General features: G+C 44.9%; 1 pseudogene; it reads left to right on the forward strand.

Annotated features, from left to right (window-relative positions):
• The first annotated feature begins 259 nt into the window (after window positions 1-259).
• On the forward strand, window positions 260-6723 carry LOC101989701 (annotated as a pseudogene).
• Window positions 6724-7715: the final 992 nt, after the last annotated feature.

Genomic DNA, 7715 nt, shown 5'->3' on the forward strand with positions numbered 1-7715 from the left:
CTCTGTGAGATATATTCATGTAGGGGAAAATGCATGTACCAGAAATAAACGTGAAAGTCCGAGGCCAGCATCAGGAAGTGAGTTCTCCCCTTCCGCTATGTGGGCGTTCAGGTAATTCAACTTTCATGACTGAGTCTTTTGACAGATTCCCACTTTACCCAATTTAAATGTTCACAGTGTGTAGGGAAAGGGGAAGAGTCTGGATTGTTTCTTCCCCAGCAACTCCCAACCCCATTCAGAGTTTATTAATGATGACACAATGCTATTGAGCAGCAGGAAGTGGTGCGGTGATAATCAAGTTTGCCCTGTCCAGATTGATGTGGTTGAATGTGACAGAGATGGGGGTGTGACAGTGGTCCTATTAGTAACCATCATGGAGTGCTTTATAGTCTACCACACTTTACAGACAGCGGGCTGTTTGATCATCAAAACAAACCAAGGAGGTAGGTATTATCCATTCCACAAACCAACCGGGTATTATCCCATTTCACAGATGTAGGAGACAAAGCGCATAGAGCCATGTGAGTGGCTGGGAAGAATGCAGAAGGGACTCCACGTTCCTCCCTCCCAGCCCTCCTGTCTATGCCATCCTCCTCTTTAACAGCATCATTTGATCTTAATTTCTCCACACGCATTGGCTAGCAGAAGCATGGAGTCTTGAATCTGCCTTCTCTTGCAAAGCATAGGCGTTGGCCTCTGGCTGCCATGCTTGGCGATACCGCCCTCTGACATGTTTTCGAAATACATTCTGATCCTTCAGTGGCTCAATGGACCAACTGTGACTCTTGCCGTGATGTGTATGACCTTCTGCCTCGCAGCTTCTCTCCTGGTGTGACCAGCCATCCTGGCTTGTCCCCAACTGAAGACCTGAGGACTGTCACTGCTACTGCAGGAGAGTTCTGGGCAAGGCAGGGTGCTTGGTTGTCTCCTAGCTCTCTCTGCTTGGGCCTTCCTGTCCTTGCTGACACTGTTCCTTCAGCTGGAAGTCTACACCTCTACCTCCCCCAAAGCCACTTCCTATGTTTTCCTCAAAACTCTGGTCTGAAGGGCAGATACTAATTTCTTTAGACCTTTGTTAACTTAAAGATGATCTCCTCTCTGTTTCTATCTCACTACATGTATAAAGACCACTTCCCTAACATTGAATTTTGGAGCTTTTTTTTTCTTTCAAGCGTGTTAGAGGGCTGACTGTGCCTTCTGAGACGCGTGCATTAACATACAGCTGAGAAATTTTTTTTTTTTCCTGTTGAAGATAGTTAGGTTTTCTCTATCAAGGTAGTTAGCTGGCAAGGACTCATACTTTCTGAACCTTCTCCTTCCCCTTTATTATTATTATTATTATTTTTTTTTTTTTTGGTTTTTCGAGACAGGGTTTCTCTGTGGTTTTGGAGCCTGTCCTGGAACTAGCTCTGTAGACCAAGCTGGTCTCGAACTCACAGAGATCCGCCTGCCTCTGCCTCCCGAGTGCTGGGATTAAAGGCGTGCGCCACCACCGCCCAGCTTCTCCTTCCCCTTTATATCAACTGCCCAATCTAGAGAAATTGTGGAGTGGAGCTTTCGTCGATAGAATGAGATAAAGTCACGGATAAAAGACGGGGCCATCTTGGCCAAGGGTACTGGCTAGCCCAGTTTGGGTCTTGGCAAATGCTTTTTTTACAAAAACAATTGTCTTGCCAAGTTCCTTTTGCTTTGTTCGTGTGTTGATTTGTGGAATACCGACATTATTTTTTGCTTGTTTGTAACCCTACTACCAAAGAGGACATGCAATCCTAGCACTTGGGAATTAAAGGCAGAAGAATTGATAGTTCGAGGTCATTTTTGGGGACATAGTGAGTTCAAGGCCAGCCTATCAAGCAAAGTTTTGGTATTAGGAGATGCAATTTTAGGGAGATAACCAGGTCCTTGGGAGGGCAATCCTTATTGCTAGGATTGGCATCTTATAAGAAGAGTCATGAGAGGTGATTTGTTTCCTCTCTACTAAGTAAGGACGCAATGAGAAGATCACTATCTACCAAACAGAAAGCAGGCTTCAGCCAGACAGAAGAGCTGCTAACTACCTGACTCTGACTTCCCAGCCTCCAGAGTCATGAGAAATAAATGTCAGTTGTTTAGGCCACCCAGAAGAGCAACTCTTTAAACTATGGCTCACAATCCCAAATATGCTTGTGTAATTGAATATAGACATTGTAAAAAAAAAAATCTGGCAACAACAAGCATGCAACAAGCAGAAGTTAATTAAAAGCCAAGCACAGTAAACTCAAGGTGTCTCTGGCAGTGTGCAGCCATGCTACCATGCACAGCATCCTGAAGCCTGAGGCTCAAGCACACAACACGGCACCTTGTGCCCTGTGCACGCAGTCACACTACACAACACGGAGCCACTGCTGCCTGAGACACCTCGGCTGAGGTTGAAACTACTGTATGTTGTGAATTGCAGTATGTTTACTGGGCATCTAGGTGTCTGTTCTGAGTAGGAACATAATGATTCACTTATAGAAAACAAAGACTTTTAACATTTTCCTATCATTATTGTTCAGCTTGGTAAGTATCAAATTTGCCTATCTTTGTATTTTGTTGTTTGACTATTTGATGTTTAATACTGAATAAATGGTTTATATATATATATATCAAATAATTGTCTTAAGATAATTATTATTTATTATCAATGAACATTTGATTTGTATATTGAGTTTGCATATCAAATATAGCCATGGTCACAGTAAAATGGAGCAGGCAAACAGGAGTCATGAATTCTTCCTAAGAATTCTCACTGCAGGGAAGAGTTTTCATAAAGGACCCATGGTAGAAGACTTAAGAAATGACCAAGAAGGCTTAGTCTTCCAGGTCTAGGGGTACAGACTTATATGTTTAGGCAGTGCAGAGACAGTTCCAGAAAACACAAAATAATCCCTGTCCTTTGTCTATAAACTCAAGGCAAGGGGAAAAAGTGAAGGTAGAAAATAAATCACCAGGACCTTTGAGATGGCCCATGGGATGAAAATACTTGCTTTTCAAGCCTGAGTGTCCAAGATCAATCCCAACAGCCACCCTCTGACTTCTGCATGTGTACTGTGGCATACATCCCTTGGCCTGAGAGCACATGCATGTGTGCACATACATACAATAATAAAAGTTATAAATAAACAGACCAGTGTGGTGGCTCATGCCTACAGTCCCAACACTTTTGAGGCTGAAGCAAAGGATCATACATTAGTGGCTACCCTGAGTTATATAGTTAGACTCAATCTCAGAAAGCAAACAAAGCAAAAGCCACAAATAATAAAGTTATATAGACAAATGTACGTCTTTTATTTGGGGGCGGTCTTGGAGATTGAATTGACAGATGCTGGGTAAGCTCCCTGTGGAGGCTTGAATGAGCATGGCCCCCATAGACTAGTTGTGAATACTTGGTCACCAAGGAGTATTGCTATTTGAAAGGATTATGTGGCGTTGTTGAAGGAAGTGTGCCACTGGGAATGGGCTTTGAAATTTCAAAACGTCTATTCCAAGCCCAGAACCTTTCTCTCCCTGTTGCCTGTGGATCTGGATGTAGATCTCTCAGCTACGTCTCCTGCACCATGTCTGTCTCAGTGCCACCATGTTCTCCATCATGATGAAGATGGGCTACATTTCTGTAACTATAAGCAAACCCCAATCAAATGCTTTCTTTTATAAGGGCTGCTTTGGTCATGGTACCCCTGCACAGAAATAGAAATCCTAACTAAGACACACACCAAACTGAGCTACATCCCCACCCCTGTGGAGGGGTTCTGTGGTGTATATACATATATATGTATTTGAAGAGTTTCTGCACCCCGATAAGCCTCTCCACCAATGCAACAAGCCAAATCAGACCAAGTCAAACAGACTTAGAAAGATCCCAGATTTGTGGATATAATGCTCCGGATGATTTTCCAGCCCCCAGAGAAGAGAGAACAAAATAACCGTGTGTCTGTTTTCGGGGGGGGGCAGTTTAAATACCCTGTGGGAGTGGTCTTGAGCATCTCTGGGGGAGCAGCCATGTTCAGTGGGTTTTCTGAGATGAGGCAGAGTTTGGAGAGAGAAAGATCGGGGAGGGAGATTGAGGTGGGACTTCCACAAGGACAGTATCTATATCTGGAGAGTCAGCTTTCATGATATGCTGTCTTCTTCAGTTCTTTGTACCTTATTTTTTTTTAGATTTAATTTTATTATTATTACCATATGTTTATATATGTATATAAGCAAGCCATGACATTCATGTGTGAAGCATTTATCTAATTATTCTTTATCAGTAAAAACTCAGGAGTCAGACATTGGGGCAAGAACCTGAATGATCAGAAAAGCAGTGGAGAAGTGACCAGTGACCTCTCTCTCTCTCATTCTTCCATCCAGAACGCCAGAGACTCTCTCCAAAGCCCCGGCCTACTGCTTTCTGTGTCTGTCTTTCTGTCCTCAGTCTTCCATGACCTCTAAGGTGAATTTTGGTCTGCTAGTAGCCAGCCATGCCCTCTGATTCAAAGCAAATTTTATTGGCTTTTTCTGGAGCATCAGAATGCAATCAAAATATCCCACAACACACGTGAAGGTCAAAGGGCAACTTACGTGGAGTTGGTTCTCACCCAGCTCTACATGGATTCCAGGGAGGTCCCTGTTAGAGTTTCTATTGCTGTGAGCAAACACCATAACAAGGCAACCTGTGAGGGAAAGGGTTTGGCTCATCTTATACTTCCAGATAACAGTCCATCTTTGTGGGAAGTAGGGGCAGGAACTCAGTGCAGGAACGTGGAGGCCAGAAGTAAGTTAGAAACCATGGAAGACTGCTGCTTACTGGCTTGCTTCTCATGGTTTGCTCCTCCTGATTTCTTATACATCCCACCTGCAGAGGGGTGGCACCAACCCATAATGGGCTGGGCCTTCCCATATTAGTCATCAACCAAGAAAATGTCATAGCCGGGTGGTTGTGGTGGCAAGCCTTTAATCCCACACTCAGGAGGCAGAGGCAGGCGGATCTTTGTGAGTTCGAGGCCAGACTGGTCTACAAGAGCTAGTTCCAGGACAGGCTCCAAGGCTACAGAGAAACACTGTCTTGAAAAAACAAAAGGGGGGGGGGTAAAGAATGTCATACAGGTCAGTCTGGTGGGAGCTTTTCCCAATTGAGTTTCCTTCTTCCCAAATGACTTCAGCTCGTATCAGGTTGACATAAAACTAGCCAGCACAAGAAATCAAACTTGGGACATCAGGACAGTGTAGCCACGTACTGAGCTGTCTCATCAGCCCCTCCATCTTATATTTTGAGATAGGGTCCTGATACGGTTGACTTAGGATAGCGGCGACGGATGCTCAGCAGCTGCAGGAAGATCTGACATCTCTACTTCAGGTGAGAGCATGCACCTTTGGTCCCAAGGACATTATTATAGAATATCACACAAAAGTGGATTCTTGCCAGGGCTGGTTACATAATGAGTTACCTAACCGGCTTGGTTATTGTTTGTTCATGGTTCCCGGGACATCAGGTAGCAGCCACCTTAACTAAGCCATCCCTGATGTCCCCAGCGGCTCCACAATGGTTGTCTACAACTTTACCTGGATCTTTCAGCCTTTGTTCTTTTCAGGTCCCTCCCTGAACCTGGAACTTGTAGCCAACCTCAGGTATCCACCTGTCTCTGTTCCCAGTGCTGGGATTCTGTGATGTCAAACTCAAGTCCTCATGATCATGTGATAAACACCTTACTAACTGTGCCACCTCCCCAGGCCCAGGTCCTGTGTGTGTGTGTGTGTGTGTGTGTGTGTGTGTGTGTGTGTTTACTAAGTTAACCAGGTTGTTCTTGAAATCTTGAACTCACCCTGTATCCTTGCCAGACCTTGAGCTTGTGATCCTCCTGCCTCAGCCTCCTGAGTAGCTGGGATGATCCTCCCATACTATCAGGCCAGGCTAACTAGACAAAACATTTTCAGAAAGTTGATGTGGTAGCTGGTCCAACAAGAAAAACACCAAATATACAAAGACCTCTGTTCAGTGAGAGACAAAGCCAAGGAAGACGAGCTTCACAAGGACAGAGACCCCAAATATGCCCATTTAAATATGGATCTGCACGTCTTCATTGAAGTCTTCGGGCCCCTCTGTGAGGCTTACTGCTCTTATGGCCCATGCCATGGAGGAAGTCAAGTAATTTCTAGTACTAGCTATAATGGATGATGTCTGCCAGGAGCAGTTTCTAGAACTGTCCTACTTGAATGGAGTTCCTGAACCCTCTCATGGTTGTGGGGTACCAGTGAGAGAACAAGGAGCTGCCCCGTCTCCTCCACCTCTTCCCGGAGGTCATGGTGTTGAACCACCTGGACGGGCTTTGGTTCGTGGGACCCCAGTGAAAGGCTCCATTACCAGAGGTACCACTGTGACTCAAGGAGTGCCACCCCCACCCACTATGAGAGGTGCCCAACAATAAGAGCTCCGACAGCAGGCATCCAGAGAATACCTTTACCTCCAACACCTGCACCAGGAACCTACAAAGACTGTGGGGAGGATGATACACACACAGAACAGAGTGATGAAGGATAGGAAGGCTATTACAGCCAGAGCCAGGGGGAGTCAGAATAGTATGACTATGGACATGGGGAGCTTCAAGGTTCTGATGAAGCTTTTGGACAAGATGACTGGAATGGGACCAGGCCATCACTGAAGGACCCCCAGGTAGGCCAGTGAAGGGATCATACAGAGAGCACCCATATGGATGGTATTAAAAACAAACAGGAGGGGAAAACATCAGTTATGAGCAAGTTGTTACTGATTTCTTGTATCCCAGGATTCCTGTTGCTTTACCCACAACAGACAAGTAACTAAGTGTTTTTCTTCGTGGTTCCTTTCTCTTCCCCACCTTCCTCCATTCTTAACTCTGCATTCTGGCTTCTGTATGTAGTATTTTAAAAATGAGTTAAAATAGATTTACGATATCAAATTTAAAAAAAAGAAAGAAAGAAAAACACCAAATAGTCTAAAGGCTTCCTATTCTAGGAATACCAGACATCCAGACATCCTCCTCCACTTGTCTGTCTGAACGCACAGGTGTACCTGGCTGCAGTGGACACCGAAGAGCACAGTGAAAAACACTTCCTGAAATAAAATGCTCAGAATAGTCCCACGGTTGCAGAGTAACGCAGGCAGGTAGGTGCTGTATAAACAATTCCCTGGCAGGGTGAGTCTCAGACTTGATCTGGCTGCAGAACCACCTGCAGGGCTTAGTACAGAGATTGCTCAGTCCAAACCAGAGCTAGGGGTGTGGCCTGGAGATTTGCATTTCTCTTACAGTCTCCCAGGTCTGTTGTCGTCTGGAGACAACACTTGGAGCATCAACACTCTGGCACCCACGTCTCGATTTTCCCCACCTCCTAACTTTGCCTGTTTCTTTTTGAGACATTCGAGATCAAGGTCCCTACAATTTGAGACTTCCTCTTGACTTGCTCATAACATCCATTAATTTTATTTTATTTTTTGTGGTGGGGCAGGGCAGGCAGGTTCTCATGTAGCCCAGGCTAGAAAGTGAGAAGAAACTGTTGATCCTCATGCCTCCAATTCCCAAGGTCAGAAATTACAGACCTCTATTAGCACACCTGGCTTCCTCCTTTGGAAAGATTCAGAACTGTGCTATGGTGTGTAAGAGAGAGATTGTGCTATGGTGTGTAAGAGAGAGATCGCGCTATGGTATGTAAGAGAGAGATCACACTATGGTGTATAA

Source organism: Microtus ochrogaster (genome assembly GCF_000317375.1).
Source record: "Microtus ochrogaster isolate Prairie Vole_2 chromosome 14 unlocalized genomic scaffold, MicOch1.0 chr14_random_2, whole genome shotgun sequence".
Lineage (NCBI taxonomy): Eukaryota > Metazoa > Chordata > Mammalia > Rodentia > Cricetidae > Microtus > Microtus ochrogaster.